The sequence below is a fragment of the Trachemys scripta genome, chromosome 2 (assembly GCF_013100865.1).
Source record: "Trachemys scripta elegans isolate TJP31775 chromosome 2, CAS_Tse_1.0, whole genome shotgun sequence".
NCBI classification, from domain to species: Eukaryota; Metazoa; Chordata; order Testudines; family Emydidae; genus Trachemys; species Trachemys scripta.
The window spans coordinates 132,374,599-132,394,480 of NC_048299.1; the positions used below are offsets into that span (position 1 = coordinate 132,374,599).

The 19,882-nt window shown below is 42.1% G+C and overlaps 1 protein-coding gene across 1 annotated transcript in view; it reads left to right on the top strand.

Annotated features, from left to right (window-relative positions):
- Nucleotides 1-12,619: 12,619 nt before the first annotated feature.
- Nucleotides 12,620-19,882, top strand: part of BASP1 (brain abundant membrane attached signal protein 1) — a 71,424-nt gene continuing 64,161 nt past the window's right edge. Inside the window, exon 1 of the mRNA XM_034761576.1 lies at nt 12,620-12,829. The gene's annotated coding sequence lies outside the window, so the exon portion shown is untranslated. The remainder of the gene's footprint in view (nt 12,830-19,882) is intronic.

A 19,882-nucleotide genomic window follows, 5' to 3' on the forward strand; every position in this document is an offset into this window, starting at 1 on the left:
CTTGGTGCACCACTGTGGGAATGTATCCTACTTAATGTGAGATAGCAAATTAACTTGTATGCAACCACACCTTAATGACCAATGTCTCTGTTGAAACTCAAGTCTCCCAGTTTGAAGGTCAGTAGAAAACAGCTATCTTCAGTGACCATTGTGCTATATACTCTTCAGAATCTTCTGCCAACATTTTCATTTAACAGAAGAGTCTCATAACTGTTGACTGTTAATTTGCCAATTGAGAATTCCATTACCACATGGGAGCAATCTATATTACAGAATAATGTATTTTCTTGACACGGTCTAATGGTTATAGCTGAGGATTGACAGTCAGCATTCGCTGCTTTGCCAGCTTCTATGGGACTTCGGGTGAGTCACTTATTCCCAAATTTTAAAAATCTCTCCTTCAGTTTTAGATGCCTTCACTTTTGGGTGGTTAGCTTAATTTGATTGCTAGAGTTCAATTCCCAGCTGTGCCATGCTCATGCCCTAGGTGGATGTATGATATATCTTTGTTTGCCCTCTTGGGTACTGAATTCTACAAAAATCAGATCTTTTGAATCACTTAGGCTCACAAACAGTTGTGCCCTTGCTTAACTCTGTGCATGTGAACAGGTATGTTGATTTCAGCAGGACTGCTAATGTGCATGAAGTAAAGCACGTGCATAAGTGTTTGCAAATTCAGGGCCTTGATGCTATATAGGAGCTATGAAAGGCTCATAGTGCAGTAAAACAAATGTGGTTCTTCTGGGCTACGGATAGGGTTGCCGGGTGTCCGATTTTTGACCAGAAAGTCCGGCTGAAAAGGGGACCTGGCAGTGTCCAGTCAGACATACTGACCAGACACCAGAAGTCTGGTTACCACTGGTGGGGAAAGGCACCAGGTCATCAACCCGCACTAGCCCCTGCTCAGCTAGGGCCACCTCCTACCTGCATCTTGTGGGTGGGCAGTCAGCAGACTTCATGTCAGGCTGCATCTCCTGTCCCAGCCCTGGAGCAGAGGGAGCCCAGCTGGAGGGAGGGGAAAAGGAGGTGGAGAGGATCCAGCGAGGAGGAAGGACGGGGAGAGGAGCAAGTGATGAGGGAAGGAGGAGGAGTGAGTGGGGGCAGGGCCTAAAGGGAAGAGGTGGAACAGGGGGTGGGGTCTGGGGGAAGAGGTGGAGCAGGGGAGGTCCAGTTTTCAGAAAGTAGAAAGTTGGCAACCCTAGCTATGGATCTGAATCTAGAGAGGTCACATCACTGAACATGGCAGCCTCCTGAATGGCACAAAGCCAATCGTTCTGGCAGAGCAGTCCACGGGAGCACAGAAAGAGGGGTGGGGTCGGGGAAGAAAGGGGATGGGCCTGTCCACACTATGCAGTAGTAACCACAGGGTGTCCACTATGGCAGACTGGGGCTGAGGATTGCCTTCTTCAGCGCCAAGTGCATGTGCATTCAGGTTGTGTGCTTTTTTCAGAATTTGGGATTTAGCCATATTGGAACAAGGATACTTGTATACATAAACATTCTGCTTCCAGGAATGGAGCAGGCAAATAGGGCCAGTCCCGGCAGACTTTTCTGATGTTATATTAATAAAAATCACATTCTTCTTTCTCTGGCCTGTCAATCAATCATCAAGTATTTGTATAATAAAGTGGAGAGATTTATGATGGAATTACTTAGATGTCAGATATCGCTCATGGGTGTGATATAAGAACCTAAATAGAATGGAATTTTTTGTATATATATATATATATATTGGAATAGCGCCCAAAATGTGCTCAGCACTTACAAACATATAGAAAGGCAAAGGCCCATATCTTCAAAGATAGGGAAGCTCCTAACTTCCATTGAAGCTAGGAGCCCAAATACCCTTGAGGATCTGGGCCAAAGAACTTTCACAGGAATTTGCAGGCAACACTCTGATAAGATCACATTGTGCTATGAGCTGTGTTGTTGTTATGTTAAGGCTGAGCCCCAGTGCTTTAGAAACAAGCCCCAGTAATGACTAAAAAATACAAAAGGTTTCAAATACAAAACTTGCAAAAATACCTCCCCCATACTTTAAGCTTTATGGGCCCCCACTCATCAGTGCCCTGAATGTGGGGTAGTTAGGTATACTTGTGTAGGTGTGCATGCAACCGGATTAGAATAGGGTTTTACTCCCAGTCTGCACTGATTTTGCACTGGTGTAAATGACTGCATGAAGTGCAGGTCAACAACGAATTGGACTTTTAATGCATTTTAAAATCCTCTTCAAAAAACGGAGTGACAGACTACTAGCAGTGGTGCATTGACCTTTGAAATCCCAACAGCAGTGCAGCGTTGATCATCATATGGAAAAGGACAAATGGTCATCATTATTTAGGGAAATCTCAGCATGAGTGAAAATGGTACAAGAATTGACTGCCTTTCCTTCCGTGAAGCAAGAAGTAAAGGCTTCTTCCTGAAGCATGCGATGAACTGAAAGCATCCCCTTGTGGCCAATTCATGGAAATACCTTTGCAAGTTGCTCAGAATGAAGGATCTTCCAGATGCCAGGCCACTGAGGCAGATGGTGCCGTCAGAGTTGATAGATGCACAGTTTTGACTTGGAATGGTGATGGGCCATTTCTTTTTTAGTTTTTATTTCTGATCACCCATAATCTAAATGGAAGGGGAGAGACTTTTTTCTCTTGCCATGCTACCCTCTTTCCAACATCTGGAGGAGGGGCAACTGGACATTTGTTCATCTCTTTGTTCTTGCTGACCTCTGCCAAGCATTTCTGCCCTTTCCCCAGAGGGTAAAACTGAGGAGGAAAAGGGAAGAAGCCTTCACTGTTTGCAAGCTCCTGCCACTGATTGCCAGTACTGATGTGTATGCAGGTGTATGCTTCAGACTGAGGCTGTAATCACTCCCACTAGGCTTCCTAACACTTCTCCTGCTGACCCCTGCCTGTCCCTGCACACTTCCATTACTTGCAAGTAGTGTGTGTGTGTGTGTGTGTGTGTAAACTTTGTGGAATCTTTGCAGATTAGCAAAGAAAGCGTGTGGGGGCTATGAGCAAAGAAATCCCTGCTGTCCCAGCCCATGCCACGCCCAGCTGTGCTGATTATCAGAGGTTAGACTGTAGCAGGGTTACTGAGGGGAGAGTGGCACACCAAGTGTGGGTTTGTGTTTGGTTTGGCCATGTGTCCTCAATTTGCATATCGTTCTATAAAGAAGATGGAGTGCTAATTGGTAAAGCACCTGCCTGGCATGCTTTCAGTTGTGCCCTCTTGCTAATTAGCTGAGAAAAGTCACTCTCCCAGGTGTGATAAAGGAAAACAAGTCAAAAAATATCCTGCAAAACCAGTAAAGGGGCAATTTTTGGCTTTGCCAGGCCTCTCCTTTGTTTGTCTTGCTTCCCACCCCCCCGCCCCCCTGTATACTCAGCACACGTTGGTCTTTAATTCTCCAGGTGTGTTAGCTTCCATTTCACTCACTCTCCCTGCCCATTTTCCCCAAGATTATTCAATTGTGATTATTCAACCTATGAGATACCAGCTTTCTCTCCAGCCTGTCATTGTGTGTGCTTCTATTATGAATAGGGCCCTATCCCGAGCTGGACTCTGAAGGTAGCACAGCCGTAGAACTTCCTGCAGCTGGGGGAGGTACCCAGAGGTGGGTCTGATCTCCCCCCAAAGAGTGGCCATGCAGGGGAAGCAGAAGTCCCATCCCTCCCCAGCCCCGGAGACTAGCAGCTGGAGCCTGGTGAACAGTAGGAGCTCCCAGCTGGGGTGCCTTCAGCTCTGCCCACTAATAGCTAGATTTCATGGGAGAGGTCTGATTTCATGGTCAGTGATGTGTTTTTCACAGCAGTGAATTTGGTAGGGCTCTAGTTTTGAAGTACAGGAGGGAGATACAAATCCCTAAAGTTCTTTAGTCTCTCCCCCACTCCCTTTGCACGATGGGCGTACTGATGTAGGACTATACTAGAATCCCTACTTCATTGTTACATTGTGTCACTCTCTGCATTATCTGCTGATTGTCTGAGTGCATCACACAAAATGAGCACTGTTCTTTGTCAGCAACTCTTGAGACACCTGATAAATTCACTACACCCAACACATTGCTTTCATAGTATTTATCCAAAGAGGGTCCAGTGAGGTATCTAATAAAAGCTTATGTCAGATTGTTCTTCATAATTGTTGTGAGATGTATGCACAGATGATATTTAAGGAGTAATATGTAGGTACTGATGATCGGTTTAGAAACTGTGTCCCAAGCAGAGCTGACAAACAGGTTTCTTCCAGGCAGGAGATAAGATGTATATCTCTGCCTGGTTGTAAGTCAATACAATGGAAGCTCCATCTGCATGTGGCTCCAACAAGGCTCTGTGGGCTAGTCTACATTGGCAACGTTAAAGCGCTGTTAACGTGGCTTGTGTGGTCGCGGCTCTAAAATAACCACTTCCACGAGGGGCGTAGCTAGCAGTGCTGGGAGCACGGCTCCCAGCGCTGGTGTACTATATCTACACTGGTGCTTTACAGTGCTGAAACTTGCAGCATTCAGGGGGGTGTTTTTTCATACCCCTGAGCGAGACAGTTGCAGTGCTGTAAAGTGCCAGTGTAGACGAGCCCCAAAGGAAACCAACAGGGAAGAGTTCGCCGAAGAGCAAACAACAGGAGAGCATTTCAAAGATTTAATGAACTATAATTGGGAGACAAGTAAGACATTTGTCATCCATTCACAGGGGAAACCCTTTGAAGGGTGTGGGGTGTTCAGTTCATGGAAGTTTGAATCCTGATTTTTGACTGGAAATCAACAGCTTTGTCAAGGATTGAATCCTTGGCAGAAAATCTCTTTTATTAATTAGGAAACATAATCATTAATAAGGGTAGGGCTAGGATTGCATTATATGTTTTGTTTTATATTTGAAGCCATTTCTGTTTCCACTTATTATCCTTACTCACTGTCTCTTAAAAATTAAAGCTTTGATAATAAACTTATGAGTATTCCACTATAAATATATTTCAGTGCTGTAATGTTATAAAAGACCTGATCCTGAGTTGTGCCAATCATGTATTGCACACAGTCTCTCTAGAGACAGCTTACCTGGTAATTTCTGTGAGTGTGTGATGGGCTGGATATGATAGGGGGACACTTTCAGAGGGGTTCAAGGAATGGGGGGCATCTATTGTTAACCTGCAAGGCAAAATAAGGGCTGGCAGAGTTCTGTGGAGATTGTTTGGATGGCTGACAGACTGCTAGCATCAGGGAGCTAAGTGCAAACAAGTCCCCCTCTTGCTGAGACAGGGATAACAAGGTGTCTCACAATTAGGGCACCCCAAGATAGCATCTCACACACTCCTTGTGGGATTCTGAATTCAGATTGAAGAAAGGAACATCACTGACTTTCTGTGAGCCTAAGTAGAGCTTCCAAACTCTAAGCTCAGGGCACCCTCTAGAGGTCTGTGCTGATAAACTTACAAACTTACATTCTAGGCCAGGGGTCGGCAACCTTTCAGAAGTGGTGTGCGGAGTCTTCGTTTATTCACTCTGATTTAAGGTTTTGCATGCCAGTAATACATTTTAACGTTTTTAGAAGGTCTCTTTCTATAAGTCTATAATATATAACTAAACTATTGTTGTATGTAAAGTAGATAAGGTTTTTAAAATGTTTAAAAAGTTTCATTTAAAATTAAATTAAAATGCAGAGAACCCCGGACCGGTGGCCAGGACCCGGGCAGTGTGAGTGCCACTGAAAATCAGCTCGCGTGCCGCCTTCGGCACACGTGCCATAGGTTGCCTACCCCAGCTCTAGTTCCTATGATACATACTGACTTTTTCTTTTAAAAGAAAATGGCACATGTAGATAATAGTGCACATTGACATTTATGAAGTCCTCAAGAAACACAACCATTTGTTAAAATTCTGAAGTTCATAAAGAGTGTATTCTTATGAACTGTAGTATTTCTTCAAGCCTGGGAAAAATACCTAGCTTACTTTATCAGTGTGCTCTAGGACTGTAACAATGGCTACTGCTATGTAAGGCATCTGTCTTCTCTTTAAATGGTGTGATTTGGTAAATAATGAATGCTATTGAATTATACTTGCTGAACGGCATATCGTGTTTCACAATGCACCTGTTGTTTATTAATGAGAATTTTTTTGCAAGCGTATGAGAACCTGAAACCAAAATTGATTAAGGACTGGCTACTCACTGGATTTAATTATCCCAGGTGAAAAGTAAAGAACATCGTTTTATGAAACACAGGCCAAATGCATGTTTTGTAACTCCTTTAATAACCTAGTCTCTCTTCTAAGTTAGGTAACTTTTTTTTTTAATTGAACAGTGCCCTCCTAAAACGTACAATTTATGAACGTAGCGATGGATGTAGGTTTCACGTGGTGCAGAGGTGAAAGGGAAGGCATGATGACTCTTCCCAGGAGAGACTGGATCGCAACAAAAGCACGTTTCTCCCGTCCTTTTAAAAAAAGGTAACTTTTCTGTTGTCACTGCCATTAGTCATTTCCTCTTTATGTGCTCTTTAAACCAGCTTGTTCAGTAAAATTCACTGGGGAGAAGGATAGAGAAATAAATATTTGAATACTAACAACTCTGGAGAAACTGCTTCTATGTAATATACCAATTAAAGTATACTACCCCCCAAATGGCATCCATTTGATTTGGAAAATGGATCCCCTTGCCAATAACTCACAACACAATTTTGACACCATATCAAATAAGAGAGTTTAAATTTGATACCTTTTATAACTGATGAGAAATTTTCTTAAAGAACTTTTTTCCTTAAATCCTTGGGGCCAAATCCCTCTCTAAAGACCCAGGGGTTGCAGAGGAAATTACACAAATTGTAACATAAGAGTCTGAAGTTCTAGTTCAAAATACAGTATTTTGCTTTTTCTCCATACTCCCAGTATCTCAGGCTGTTTATTAATAACTGTAAGGGCATTAATCACCCTGCTGATGTTGAAAGGTCCATGAGTCTGACATGACTCTGGCCAGTTTAACACATTTTAGAGTAGGGTGACCAGATAGCAAGTGTGAAAAATCAGGATGGGGTTGGAGGGTAATAGGCACTTATATAAGACGAAGCCCTGAACGTTGGGACTGTTCCTATAAAATCAGGATATATGGTCACCCTATTTTAGAATAAAATCACTCATCTTTGGCTAAACAGAGTGTGACAGATTGGATCACAGAAACCCCCTTGGGGCTGCTAACTGATGTGCCAAGATTACTTCTGCCCCTGCTTTCCCTGCCAGCTTGGGACTCCAGAGCCCTGCCTTGTTGTGCCAGACACGCTTGCTGGCCACAAACACAGACCCAGGTCTGAAGCACGTCACACAAACTGCAAGCTTAAGTGAAAGCAATTTACAGAAGTGTTCCTGTCTTTAACACTCAGATGCCCAACTCCCAATGGAGTCCAAACCCCAAATAAATCTGTTTTAACCCTGTATAAAACTTATACGGGGTAAATTCATAAATTGTTCACCCTCTATAACACTGATAGAAAGATATGCACAGTTGTTTGCCCCCCCCGGGTTAAATAATAAGTAAAAAGTAATTTTATTAAATACAGAAAGTAGGATTTAAGTGGTTCCAAGTAGTAACCGACAGAACAAAGTGAATTACCAAGCAAAATAAAATATAACACACAAGTCTATGCCTAATACAGCAAGAAAACTGAATACCGATAAAACCTCACCCTCAGAGGTGTTCCAGTAAGCTTCCTTTTACAGACTAGTCTCCTTCTAGTCTGGGTCCAGCAATCACTCACACTCCCTGTGGTTACTGTCCTTTGTTTCAGTTTCTTCCAGGTATCCTTTGGGGGTGGAGAGGCTATCTCTTGAGCCAGGTGAAGACAAAATGCAGGGGTCTCCCACGGGCTTAAATAGACTTTCTCTTGTGAGTGGAGACCCCCTTCTCTCTCCTATGCAAAGTCCGGCTCCAAGATGGAGTTTTGGAGTCACACGGGCAAGTCACATGTCCATGCACAACTCAGTTTTTACAGGCAGCAGCCATTGCCCACATGCTATCTTGAATGTCTCCAGGAAGACTTCTTATGTGGATTGGAGCCTTCCAAGAGCCATTGTTCGTTAAGTGTTTCTTGATTGGGTTCTTAATTTGCACATTCCTTTCTCAAGAAGCTGGCCAAATGCCTTACTAAGGCTATTTAAAATCAAACAAGTATATAGCCAATATTCATAACTTTGAATATAACAATGACATATGCATACAAATAGGATGAATACATTCAGTAGATCATAATTTTTACATAGATATGTTACATGGCATATGTAGCATAAAACATATTCCAGTTATGTCATAGATACATTCATAAGCATATTTCCATAAAGCCTGATGGGGTGCACCGTCACACAGAGTGCATAGGTTTGTTAATGCATTTGCCTATGATACACTAAAGAGATTTTGGTGTGTAGGGCCATTGTGTGTGTGATGCAGTACTTACAATGTAAATATCAGTTGCATACATATCTGCACTAGCACCCCAGTAACCTTCCTATAAGTAACTTCATTTCTGACTTCCATTTTCTCCTCTGTTCAGTATGCCTTTAGGAGGAATATTTTTGAAATACTATGCACATTTACCTGATAACTGCATTTTCCTTTGGTATATATGGTCGAATCCTGCTAACCCTACAAATCATGAGTAGATTTAGGGCCATATACATGAATGAGCATGCATGTAAGAACTAGTGGCGCTCTGATTTTGTGAAGGCAGGAGTCCCACCTACCAACATTCAAATCACAGTCTGTTCAGAAGTTATGTACTCCTGTGGACATGGTATTTGTCCTACTGAAAAATGACTTGGAGAAACGAACACACGCACGTGTAATGTCTGTGGACCTGATTCTCCGCTTTCTTCTTGTATAATCATTTATGGCTGTGCAAAGCCAATGTACATTGCTACCACCATTCTGAGTGGACTACTCTGATTTGGCACTTTGCACAAGTATAACTGATGACACAAAATGGAGGGCAAAGGGGAATTGAACCCTATGTTTCCCCATATATATAGATGAGTGTAAATGATGTGCAAGGATTGTAGCAAGGGCACTGCAATTCTTCCTCAGTCTCCCCACTTTACTTTTTTTGATCTCCATGTGAATAAGCATATCTGATCAAAGGTCTCTTATGAAACACCGAGGGCCAAATCTCTTTCAGAAGAGTATTTTTAGTTCTGTAATTTTTTCACACTAAAACTAAGCAGTTCACTTTTGTTTCCCTGTCTATCTAATACACACTCCCGCCCCACCCCACTTCAACATCAGATTGAAGGTGCAGCAGCAGGGTAACTCTCTGATGCAAGTTTGTTTAATGTCACCCTCTGCAGGGCAATAATGTGAAACTGATCAGACTCAAGTCAGTTGCACTCTGGTTCAGGTGCCACAGGTGAACACATAGGTGTGTTAGCACGAGCAGCAGTGGCCCTAAACACCTAAGAGTGGACACCTCAAAATGTTTGAGAGTGAAGAAAAGCAACATTGGGCTCTTGCAATCAAGCACCAAATGTAACTGTACTGTCTCACCCTCTTTCTTGACAAACTCTGCTGGGCGTTAGGAGACTACTAGTCTGCTTAGTCAACATAGCCGTTCCTGCAGTGTCATTGTACCGAACTCCAACCTTACTTATATTGGAACTGCTGCTTTAACTTGGTGGAAAATCCCTTCTAATTATTAAACATAAGTTTAACCCTAAATTTCAGCACTGGTTACCAATTAACCAACCTCCTTTAACCAAACAGACTGGTTTCAAGGCTCTGCAGTCAATGAAATTAATGCAGAAAAGTGTCAAAAAGCCATTTTACATTACAGTATTTTGCCATTTCACTGTACCTAAATTGCAAATGATTGCTCGGTGGAAGAGGTGTGTGTGTGTGAGAGAGAATATACTGTGATGTCTTCATACTGTCTGAAAAAGATTTAAAGGTTAGTAAGAAATCTCCGTAACTTGGAAGCTGTCAGAAGACATTTTTACAAGTACTGAATTGTTCTTGGTTTACAGGCTTAAAGATATTAAGAGTGGCATTAGTTAAACACTGATTTATGGTAAGACTTTGAATATCGAGATTTGTTACGCTAATACAACCATTTAATCAGTGCATACGAAGAGCGCAGCATTTTTGATCTTGATAAGAACAGCTACTAGGAAACCACAAGCTGTATTCTTGTGAATTTGCAGCTCTTAATCCCGATGCAGGCTCTCTCTCTAGTTTCTATGGTAACTTGTGGATCTATATTCCAATCGCGTTCTCTCGGGCTTGCTGTCCCCAGCGTGAAAGCGAGCCAGCAACACAGTAGGTGTGGATTTCTTGACGCTTTCCATTTTTGGAAATGTACGGGAATGGCATAAACTATTGTACACTGAAAGAGGCAGATTAGCTAGATTGAAAGGACAAATTTGAAAGCGGAAATTTGCATGTCGCACACAGACTGAGGCCTTGGCTACACTTACCCGGTAGTTCGACGGCTGGAAATCGAATTCTGGGTTCGACTTATCGCGTCTAGTCTGGACGTGATAAGTCGAACCCGGAAGTGCTCGCCGTCGACTGCGGTACTCCAGCTCGCCGAGAGGAGTACCGCGGAGTCGACGGGGGAGCCTGCCTGCCGCGTGTGGACCAAGGTAAGTTCGAACTAATTCGAACTAAGGTACTTCGAACTTCAGCTACGTTATTCACGTAGCTGAAGTTGCGTACCTTAGTTCGAATTAGGGGGGTAGTGTAGACCAAGCCTGAGTGTAAATGATGTATTTGAATTTCTACAAAACCCTGGCTCGTCGTTACTCCTGAAATATCGACAATGTATTGTACATAATACTCGAGTGCTATCACTTTAGCGAGATCTTTGGCTTATGCTCACTAACTCTCACCGTCTAGTGTATTTATGTAATGCTTTGTATTACAAAGCGTCCATATCAGGAAAATGGGAACTGCATTACTTTGCTAGCTATGCGCGCCTCTCTAAACAGTGTGATCTATTGATTTGTGTACGATGTGTTTGGAGTGGGGCTGTATATACATATAAGTAGAACCTTCTTACAGACGTCTTCCATTCAACTTGACAGTAAACTAATCAGAAGTTCCTAATAGCCACAGCTTATACCTTGTGGTACCCAGAAACAATTCATTTTACTACGTTATAAAACAAGTCCCGCTGTATTCGAGTTCACTAGAAGTAGGTCTCCTTGCATATACCCCCTGCAGCAAACCTGCTAGTATAGTCTGGTGTACTCAGATATTTATTCTCCTTGACTCCAAGTCTAATATATTAGAAGATAATATTTTGGTTTCCTGCCTTTTAAAGTTCTGGCATACCTGTCAATTCCACTTCGTGACTATGAAGCAGTCAGTCCCCCAGAGGAGATGCCACAGCCACTATTTTAACATTTTGTTCAATGAAACGGGTCCAGATTTACGATGTCCGATTCTTCTTCCCTTTCACTAGATCGCAAGATATACTCATCAACGCTGTAGCTAATCCTATCCCGTTACTTGTATTTACAAACTGTCCTGACTTCCTTTAAGGCGCAGAGGGCGTCAAAGTGCTGCAAATCAAAATATCAAGTGAACAGTTTTTTTTTTTTTGGGTAGCAATTTCATTGACATGTAGACCCTTGATCAAATAAACAGCTGAGTTAACTGCAAATAAAGTTGTTCCCCTAAACTCTGTGTATGGGGAAACACTGAAATTCCAAAATGCGTGTGGCATTCATTTTCGTGTGTGTGTGTGGGGAGGGGTATGATCCGAGGGCAGGATTGCCCTACGGTCTATGCAAGCTCTGAATATGACAAGAACTGCGGTGAGGTCAGACCTTACAGAAACTTGCGATCTCCAGGCTAGCTCGGCAACTGCGGGAGCGATCGAGTCAAATCCTCTCCGTTCTCTTGAGAAACGAGTGGCCTTCGTGGGTTTTAAAGGGCAGACCTGGTCCTTAGCTTGTTAATGGAATACACGGCTGGCTAGAGCTCTCCTCATCTCCCCGTTATGCCCCTCACACCGAGCTTCTTTAATCTCCTCCAGCAAAGGTGACACTTAATGCAGGCAGCCCGGCTTGCAACTGAACGGACCATCGCGGCTCCCAACACCACAATGCAGCCTCCTGCTACGGTTTGCCGAGCTCCGCCTAACTTTAGGAGGCCGCTGATCTGCGTGTACTCCTGTGAGCTGCTGGCCGGTCTGCCGCACAAGTGCAGTGTGTGGAAGGCTCTTTTGTTGCTGTCTCCAGACGCAAATCCTGTGTTGGAAGAGGCGTGGGAGCTGCGGCTGGTAAGGAACAGCTTCGCCTCGCAAAGGGCACCTGCCTCCCTCCCGCTCTCTCTAGAGAGAGAGACGGGCTGTCAGAGATCTCTTTGGGCAGGAGGAACGGTTCCTCGGATCCAAACAACCCACCGCCAGGATCCTTTCTGGGATTCTATAATTGTACACGAAAAAGAGGGTTATGCACCTTCCCAACAAATCTTCCTCTAGCTTGCAAGCCTGTATTTAAAACCTTGGGTCAGGGCGCCCCCTACGCGTGAGCGTGGGCAAGCACCTCGCCTGCCTACGAGCTTCTTAAATAAATAAGAGTGCGTGTGGCTTTTGAACTGCCCACAGACTGTCACAGAGAGAGGGGGGGTGGGGTGGGGTGGGGGAGAGAGAGAGAGAGAGAAATGCAGAGGCAGCAGCAGTAGCAGCGGCGGCGGCATTGCTCCAACAAGCACTAGTCACTCCAGTCCCAGCAAGCGAGCAGGGGAGAGCCACACACCAACTCAGCCCAAGCCAAGCGGGCGCTAGGCTACCTAGGACTCTCCCTGTGACACCAGAGCACACAAACACACAAAGGGGGAGAGAGGAAAATATAAAAAAGGTAAGAAGCAGCGTCTCACTTATGCCATTTCCGTGGCAGACACCACGAGCTTTGCATTTGATTCTTTTCTGTCTAGATCTGTCTCAAATGTGGGGAAAGGATTAATTTTTTTAAACAGCTCCAGTGGAGAAAGAATAGCAGATTTGGAGGTGCTTTAACACTCATCTCTCACCAGGCACGCTGGGAAGGGTTATATTCCTCGAAAGGGAGAGAACGTATGAATTCATGTGGGGCTCAAAAACGGATTAAAATCCAGTCCTTACATTTAAATGCCTGTTACCACGCTTTGGGGAGTGTGTGTGTGTGAGGGTGGGGGAACAGGGTGTTTGTAATACTGCGTAATTTTTAGTGGCTTGAATTTTCTTAGGAAGGTTGCTTTAAACAACACACCTCCAAACCTACCCATGAAATGAAGCACATAGAGAAGAAAATGCATCCATGTTAAGAACATGGAGGGGAGGAGGCGAAGAGACACCATAGCGAGATAACATATAGCTGCTACAAGGGCAATGTCCTAGATTTGGAAGGATGGTTTTCTATTTTACCTGTGGGGGGGTTTGGCTTTTGGAATAGGATGAGTTAGGGAATGTGTTTGATTGAAATATAAATCTTGACGCAAACCCTCCCTAACTGGGAGCTAGATCCTTTTAAATGGAAGCTCAGCCAGTTAACCTATTGTGGCTTTTAACAATGTGATTGTTCTTGATTAGGCAATAAAAGAGCTTGCTTATTGCTTTAACAATCACGGGTTTGCTTGAAAATGACAGCATACGCGGCAACAATTTTAATCCCCAGACTTGTCAATGCTTTATGCAAATTTTTGGAGGTTTAGCAGCGTTAGTTCTGTCTGGGCAGCAGCTAACAAACCAGACGTCCCACCAGGGAAAAAAAAAGAGAGAGAGAGAGAGAAAAAAGGACCATCTCCTCTCCTAATGCAGCCTGTATTTCAGTAAACGTGTATGACTCCTAAACGCATTTTCCCCATGAATATGCATCGAATGCTTTCTCTCTACTGCAACAGATTTTTTTTTTCCCAGTCAAAGCTACGTGTCCATGAAATTTTTTTTGCCTTATTTTCTCCCTCCATCAACCCCTTACGATGCAGGGAAGGATCACCTCACCACACACACAAAATCTATTTACAATGAGAGACTCTCTCGCAACTAACTTCCAGATGTCTTTATTGTGTTTTTAGTGACTAATCCCAACACACACACACAATCCGTCCGCCACATCTGGTGGGTGTGAATAAGCCCCATGGTATTGGTTCTCTTTGCTAACAGAGCAATACTGCAGTGAAAATGAATGAAACTGTACTGTAATTACCTATTCCTTTGTCTTTGCCTCACGCATGCGCCGGAGAGCAGGGTGTGGAGAGAGGGACAAGTCAGAAAGATCTCTCCATCATTAATCAAGCTCATATCAGAATCAATGGAACAAAGGCATTCAGAGATGTTGCAATATACACATGGAAGCCAGGATGTTAATAGATTTAATCCCCATCACATTCCTCTCCCACGAGCTCAAATAATGTTTTAAAGAGCATAATATTTTGCTAGGATCTTAATTTTTTTAATTGGAGAATTTAAAGGGGGAATAAATTGCACACCCCTCCAATTCCATGTCATTTTTTTTATCCCGATAACTATGCCATTGTTACACTAAGGAAAATTTTACTGGTTTATTTTTTAATGGTACTAAACCTATGTTTTGGGTGGGGGCAACCTTCTTGCCTCCCAAATTTTGATCAAGAAAAAGTGACCATGAAAAATGAGGTTGGGGTTTTTGCAGAATTCGCTATCATTGCAATGTAAGTCTTCTAGCAAAATGGCCTTTCGAGGTCTGTGCTGCAAATGGGGTAACCATGTTCGGCTGGCATGTCTCTCATCAATGTTCAGTTTCTTGTGGGAACTGCTGTCTGGCCAGCTCGTAGACAAAGGGGTATTATGTAGCAACACTAATGAGGCAGATCCATTTGTGAGTCCTCGTGGCTGAAGACGATTAAGTGGGTTTAATTTATCTACTGCAGTTAAAATCCACGTTAACGATCTTGTTTTTTTTTAAAAAGGCCATGCTGTGGGTGAGGGGGACACTTGCTGTGACAGATCCTACCAAGACTCCATCAAGAGGGAGACTCTCGTGGTTTTTAAGGCAGTCTCCTAAAGCACCTCCCTCTATTTTACTGAGATTTCCATGAGACATTTTCTCTCATTCAGATTGTCGCATTTTGGCAGCTGATCTGGTATTTCTCTTTCCACTCTTCTCCGAACAGACTCTTGTCAAGGATTATGATGCAGACTGTGATTGTTTCCTGGTGGAAAACTCTTGGAGGTGGTGCAGATCTTGTAGGCTTTGTAAATTACGACTGTTTAGACGATGTGTCTACAGTTACAGAGCGAGTGGATCTGTATGATTAGCTTCTGCCAAAATGTGTTCTTTGTAGGCGACCCCCCCCCCCCCAAAGCCGCAGTCATTCACCAGACCGATCTTGGCTGTGGATTTTATTACCTCGTCTCAAACCTCACTTATGAGCATTGGCTGGAAATCTCACATTCCCAGGCCTTTTGTCCCCAATAGATGATTACCTCGTACTCTTTAATACTATCATTAAGGGCACTTGGGGGGGGGGGAGCAGATGCACTGTCTATTATCAGAGCCTTTGAATTTGACTGGAGCCTGGGTACGCCTTGGCGTACAGACGCATGCCAGACACACTACCTGCAGGGCTGAACAGACTTCAGACACGCAGACGATTTTTAAGCACAACTGCTTCCCCCCTCCCACCTCCTCCAACAAAAGCCTCGCAGGAGAAGCAGCAGGAGGCTGGGGGCGTGGGTGGGGGGAGCTGTCAGTGAGGCTGCCGCGTCAGCTGCAGAGATGGAGTTTCCAGTAGAAGTACCTCTACCAGCAGCCTCTGTCAATTGGTTCTGGTGCTTAATATAGAGTGGGAGAAGGAGGGAGGAAAATACAACAATAATAATGAATTAATACAACTGGCTTTAAAAGGAGGTGGGAGTAGGGAGGGAGAAAAGGAACAAAGGTTCTTGCGTTTGCTGTCGCTCTATCGTTTCTTACAGGACAGGAACTTCCTATCAAGGAGATGCTTGATTTTACGATCTTCCTCCCTGCTGGATTAGTGAATGAGCAGTGTGTGTATGTAGGGGTTTCAGTTTCAGAGGGAGAATGTTAGCTACATTCCATGGTCTGGGGGGAAAAAAAAAACCCAAACACCCCATGCAGAGACAGGAAAATCATGGTGGTTCTTTCTCTTGGTGTGCCTTAATGTATAAAACAGCTGATTGTGTAATTCAGGGAATTTGTTAGTACATAGCTGCTGGAACTGCACACCACACAGCATTTTTGTATCTAACTGAACCCCTGAGAATATCATAATTGTATCCCATTAAAATAAAATCTAGGTTAAAACATGAGACTATTCAGTTCTGTTTTTTGTGTGCAGTAATTTTTCTGCCTTTGCTTGTTTTCCTATGGATTTAAACGTGTTTCGTTTAAACAGTGTGCCAGCAAGATAAGTTAAGTGATATGTTATCCCTGTTAACTATTTCTGAAATGAAGATTTCAGTTTTTATCCTCCCACATACCTTGAAAATGTAACCCTGAAATTACATAAGGACTCCTTATGAATTTTGAACCTTCCTAAATCTCCATGAAAATATTTGTGTATAATCACCTTTAAACATGAAGCCACTAGAATAAATTGTATTATCTAACTAATGCTTCATGTATTTGTCCTATCTTCCATTTGTGGATTTTCCCCTAATACAACTAGTCCTGAAAACCTGCAACAGAATGTTCTGCGTGCTGGACAACTTTTAGTCTGAAAAATACCATTCTGTGACTGTAAAACAGAGCCATTTTTTATTGGACACATCTTTACTGAAAACACCAGTATTACAAAAACCTTTCCTGAAGAACTTCCCCATCTCAACTTGTCTTTATCTCTTTAGCAAGATTACTTCCGGCTTAGTGGCTAAATCAGCTGATGAGACAGTTATCAACTTTTTATACAATTAAGACTAACATACACTAATCAAACTTGCATTTCAGAGGCCCAATATAGATATGTAGGCTATCTTTTGATCAGTGTAGTTTCATTGCTCTTTGGATGCTGAATCTTTTGATTTACCTAGAATATTTGTTCTTGTATCCAGTCTTATTACAGATGTATGAGTTTATAGGCATTAATAAATTTGAATTAGTAAATTAAATAATGTGTGAGAAGTAACATCTAAAAATGAACTGCAGCACCAAATGGCTTAGATTCTTTAATATACTGGAGACTACTCCGGTAACTGACGCAACGATCTTGGCTTTACTGGTCTTATCAGACAAAATTCCTTGAGATGTGCATAATGCTAGTTGCTCAGGTTTATTAGACATTAGAAAAATCAGTGTTCATATTACATAATTAATCAGGAAAGCTATATTTTGAAGAAGAGTTAAGACAGGCTCCTAAATCCATATTCATTCTTGGGCATCCATTTGGCCTTGGGGAGCTGGAGCTTGGTTTAGGTCTCTAGATACTACTGTAATTTCTTCTATACTTCCTAAATCTAAAGACTAGATCTTAGTTTCACAAGCAGGAAAATGGGCAATAGTAATTGTTCAGATACAAAGAAGTGATGACTACTTAGTTTTTTCAGAATCATTCTCTCTTCTCTTCCCTGCACAAAGAAGAGAGAGAGGAGGACCATAAAGGACCAAGACAGTTCCAAAGTGTAGATGTGATGGAATAGTTTCTTCCTTGATCAGAGTTTGAGAAACAGAATACTAAGGGGGAGACTCTGACAAGGAATAAGCCAACAAATCAGTGTGAATAGGAGTGAGCCAACAACCAGAGAAGTCGAAGAATTAATTCCTGAAAGCATTAAAGCCCTGAAAATAGAAACCATATGCAACATAATGGAAGCTTAATGAATTAGGAAATACTTTCAAGACAAAATATTTAAAAAGTTTCTTATGGAGAATGAAAAGAACTTAAGATTCATGTCTAGCCTACAGCATTTTAACATCTTGCTAATCATAACTTTCTTGCTCAAAATAGTGATGCCAACTAAGCATCTTTTTTCAAAATGGAGAAACTTGGTTAGTAGAAACATGTAGATGTTGGTTTTCTGATGTAAAACTCATAACAATTTTTAAAATTGAAACTGATTATATTTGGAAAAATGTGCACTATTCATATATGTAAAGGGATTTGTATAATAATTGTTGATTTGGTAGATTTTGAGAATTGCCCACTTCCCACAGGATGTCTATACAAAATTTTTCAGCACATCAGTAGATATAAAGAGAACTAATTTTCAACATGTGCCATAGTCAGAATTTTCCTGAGAGCAAGATGTGTAGTAATTCCTACCTCAAATATGATTGAATGGACTTTAATTCTGGGGAAGCAGTTTTAATAACAAAATCCTTTTGACTTAGATTTGCCTTCTTATCTAAGTACTGTCTTCTGATCTGTTTGGTATACTGCTCTGCAAAATGGACCTAGCTAGCTTGCATACATATATTATCCAACTTTCTTCTAGGTTGCAGACTGCTGTGTACCTTCACCATAACTGAAAGCCATATGGCACTGTCACTTATATGCTACATAGTTTGAATTTTAAGCTGGAAACATAAGTGTCACATGATTTATGTGAGACTATCCTGCTGATCCTGGGATTTTTCATTTTAGTTGTGTCCACAATATAGGAAGTTGGATATCCTTTTGTAACTAACTCTATGTGAATTTCTCCTCTAGCTATTCAGAGAACAGCACCCATTTGGTGCTGCATACCATGGGCTCTGGCCAAGTGAATTTCAATATTAATTAATTATAGGCATAATCTCAAGGGACTCAGCACTAACACTGAAACTTTTAAATGTAATAAAATAATCAGATTTTCACCTCCCCTTTTCCCTCATTCTACAGGTATCTCATTACAGAATAATTACTTATAATGTATTAGAATAACAACTATAGTGACTTTACTTGCTCTGAATAGGAGATACTTTAATGCTTCATTGAAGCATAACTCTCAACTACTGGCAAAAGTCAAGTGGCTACAATATAAAACCTGTAAAGTTTCTTTAACAAGGATTCGTTTTAATGGCAAAAACATGTGCCATCAGCACCAAGTGAAAAATAGAAGTTGCTTTATGTGAAAGTAGTAAATTCAGTGACTAATATCCAGGTTACATTTAAGTAAACCCTAAAATACTCAAAGGGAGGACTCTTTTGGTTGCGTAAGGGCTTATACCTTCACAGAAAATTCTAAATTGACAGTTGTAACTCTTCCTTTTATTTAATTGATGCCTTGATGGAAAAAGTAGAAATAGGGGCCTGTGTTCAACATTATATGTTGGAATTACTGACCAGTTTAGAATCAAATTAGTATTCAAACAGCAAGGTGCAATATGTGATCACATTCTAGACAAAGCTAAAATGGCTACAGGGGCACAGAGGGCAAACAAAACAAATCTACAGACACAACAGACTAACAATAACAGGGCTGCTACACATCTCTCCTTACTATCGGATGGACTACTTAGTAAATATGCAGAATGCGATCACCAACTGGGAGGTAGAAATGCAGAGCATTATGAATGGGTAGTTAGCATGTCAGAGACTGAAACCAAATCGCAGCACCCAGATCCATCTCTCTGTCCCAGATACCCAGGAGTGCAAGAGATGTACTTCTTCAAACTCTCAGAAATAATAACACTTCCTCAAAGCAGAGAAGAGTATAATTGTGGGAGAAAGCACAATCGTATAGAGTAAATTGCTGCTGAACTGGCAATGGACATTGACCAAAAAAGAGAGGACAAAGCCCAATTCACTATTGTTATTAAGGGCTTTACTGGACAAATGTTTGATGTACTGAGGAATTGCACACAAATACCTCAAAGCAATTTTTTTTGTTTTGCTGACCGGAAAATGTATGCAACTATTGGCAGATGTGTGTGTTAGTTGATTACTGCTGTGAATGACTTATTTGCTCCATGCTTGTTCTGAGGGGAGCAAAATTACACTGGATAGGGAGGAAG